The sequence below is a fragment of the Carassius gibelio genome, chromosome A6 (assembly GCF_023724105.1).
Source record: "Carassius gibelio isolate Cgi1373 ecotype wild population from Czech Republic chromosome A6, carGib1.2-hapl.c, whole genome shotgun sequence".
Classification (NCBI taxonomy): domain Eukaryota; kingdom Metazoa; phylum Chordata; class Actinopteri; order Cypriniformes; family Cyprinidae; genus Carassius; species Carassius gibelio.
The window spans coordinates 22,129,636-22,132,343 of NC_068376.1; positions in this window are offsets into that span (position 1 = coordinate 22,129,636).

Here is a 2,708-nt window from a genome sequence, read left to right on the forward strand (position 1 = left end):
TGATGACTGGATCCATTGGACGTTTTATGGGATGTTTATTTTATTAAAGCATACTTATCTTTAACTCTATGTCTCCTTTCCTCGTTGTTGTCAGAACACTCTATTTGACCTTTGCAAAGTCCAATTATGCACAATTATTATCATTTTATCCAGCATGATCTTGGAAACAAGACATTAATTTCAGTTATTTGTTTTGTTTAATTGTTACCTTTTCAATTTTTTTATTTATTGCAGTTGTGTCCAATGGGATCTCAGATTTTTGGACTCGACTTCATTAATATACATTTAATTTTTGTGCATGCATAATAATCCGTCTTGTGTATAAATGCTGTGTTGTTATATTGGTCATAACCTTCAGACACAAGTGTAGATGAGTATGTGTGCACATGGGCAAAAATCCAGAATCTACTAGAAGTCACATGCAAGTCTTTCTGACTCTTTTCTCTTCCCCACATACACCACATCACTGCCAAGAACACTCCGCTCTCTCCCGCTTTCCTTCTGGCAGCTTTATAACACTTTCACATTTTTATTCCGAAACATGATGCACACTGAAAAGAAAGAAAGCGTGTAATTTTAGGTGCTCAGAACTGTGCGTGTTAAAAGTTGCCTACCCAGAATCACCTTCTGAATAATTTATGCCTTTTATGCTCTGTCTCACTTCCTTTAAAACATAAATAGCATGATGCCATATGACCCCTGACGTTGAATTTTACGGTTAATTTGCCGCCTCTCCTCTGACAAAGACCTCTGCCAATGATCTGCTCGCTATGTTTCCTCATTTGTGCTGACACCTGTTTTTTTTATTTTTTTATTTATTATTACAGGCTGTGAAAGAATGTGAAATTTTTAATTAGAGATTTTTTTTTTTTCATTCTGTGGATGCAGATTGTAGAAAAATGGGAAAGTATCAAGTTAGTGATGCTAGTGAATAAAAAATTGTAGTTTATAAAAGCTCATTTTGCATCTCAAGGGATTGATCAGTTGTTTTGAGTATCATCTCTGTCTCAGATGTTTCTCTTAAATTGTGTTGGGCACAAAAACAGCAGGTGTAAATGAGCTAACTGATGAAATACAGTGATTCTATGGAGCTATAATATTAATGTTAAGAGCACTGGAAAAATTGGATGTGGAATCATCTGATGACAAATATTCACATTCATATTGAAATCTCGGAATGATTACAGTCTTCCAGATCACAGTTTATGAAACTGATGAAGATTTTCAATTCAACTCTCAGCATTCTCTTCTGGAATTTTAGACAAGACATGAAAGCATTTTTTTTTTTTTTCAGTTGCTCCAGTTTTTGTTTTGTTTTGTAAAAGCAGGTCTTGGTCAGTAAGACGGATGCAAAGTAGGGCACTGACAATACTTTAGCTCTTGTAAGTAAGAGAAGCTTGAAACAATAATTTCACACATAAGCTGCTAGTGAGTAATACTTGAGTGTGTGCAAGAAACAATCTTTTTTTTTTTCATTGTGTCTTGTTTTGGTCTGAAAAGGGGTGGGAAAGTTGGGCAAGTCCACAGGGTTTCTTAAGGTCTGAGAGAAGAGGAAAGAGGCAGGGCTGTTTATTCACTTTCTTCTGTCTGTCTGTAGAGTTTGCTGTGGGTCACTCCCTCCATCTCCTAAAAGTCTAGCATTTCCATTTAAGAGTGAGCATCCTCCTCCTCCTCCTCCTCCTCCTCCTCCTGAGCTCATGAAAACCTGCAGCCTGTGTGCGGCACTCGTGAGCCAGCCAGAGCCATTCGGACCAGCTGGGTTTCTTTTTTGACTTTTTCATGTTTATTTTAATGTTATAATATCATCATCAACATCATCATTATCATCATCCTCCTCATCTCGCCCATTTCATTCTCTGAATTGGCAGGTAAGAAATTCTGTTTTGTAAAAAAAAAAAAAAAAAAAAAAAAAAAAAGGAAGAAAGCAAGCTAAGAGTTAAATTATACAGGATAGGTAAAATCAAATAAAAAAGGGATCTTTTTGGTTACTAAACTGCAACAGTGAAGTGAATTCACTCACAATTTGCTTATATCTAGTTAACTTTTTATGTAATTTGAATGGTGAATATAATTTAAGACCCTTATATATTCAGTACTATTTTTATTAAGTGTATTGCCCTTTTATATAAAGCAAATCAACACACACAATCAAAAAACAAAACAAAAAAAAACCTTTTTGTTTTACTTGAAATGGTCTCGTTTTCACATACAGTATTTATACCTAAGGCATTTTTCAATGGATTAATATTTCTTCCCACACTGAGAGAGAGGAGGGAGAGGGAAAAGAGGAATGTACAGTAATGTGTGTGAGAGCTTTGTGTGTGTTAAGGTTCTTAAATGAATATTGCTCTGTTTCAGAGGTAAAGGCTCTAGCTCTGAACTACAGTTATTTAAATAAGTAAATAAATACAAGCTGCAAATCCATTTTATTTCTTAAAACTAAATTGAGACAAAATGTAATTTATAAATATTATTTAAATATTTAGATTGTAAAGATTTACATTTTTCTAAAGCTGTGCATATGTAAATAAATACATGCGTTTTAGATGCAGTCAGTCCATCCATTTTGTTTGTTTCAGCTCAAATCCAAACACTAAGGTGTGACAAAAGGGTGAAGGAAGTTCTTAATTAGGATGGTGCTGTGACTGGAACCTTACAATCTAGCTATCAGTCACAGATTGAGAGGTTAACTCTTTAATTACCTGAGA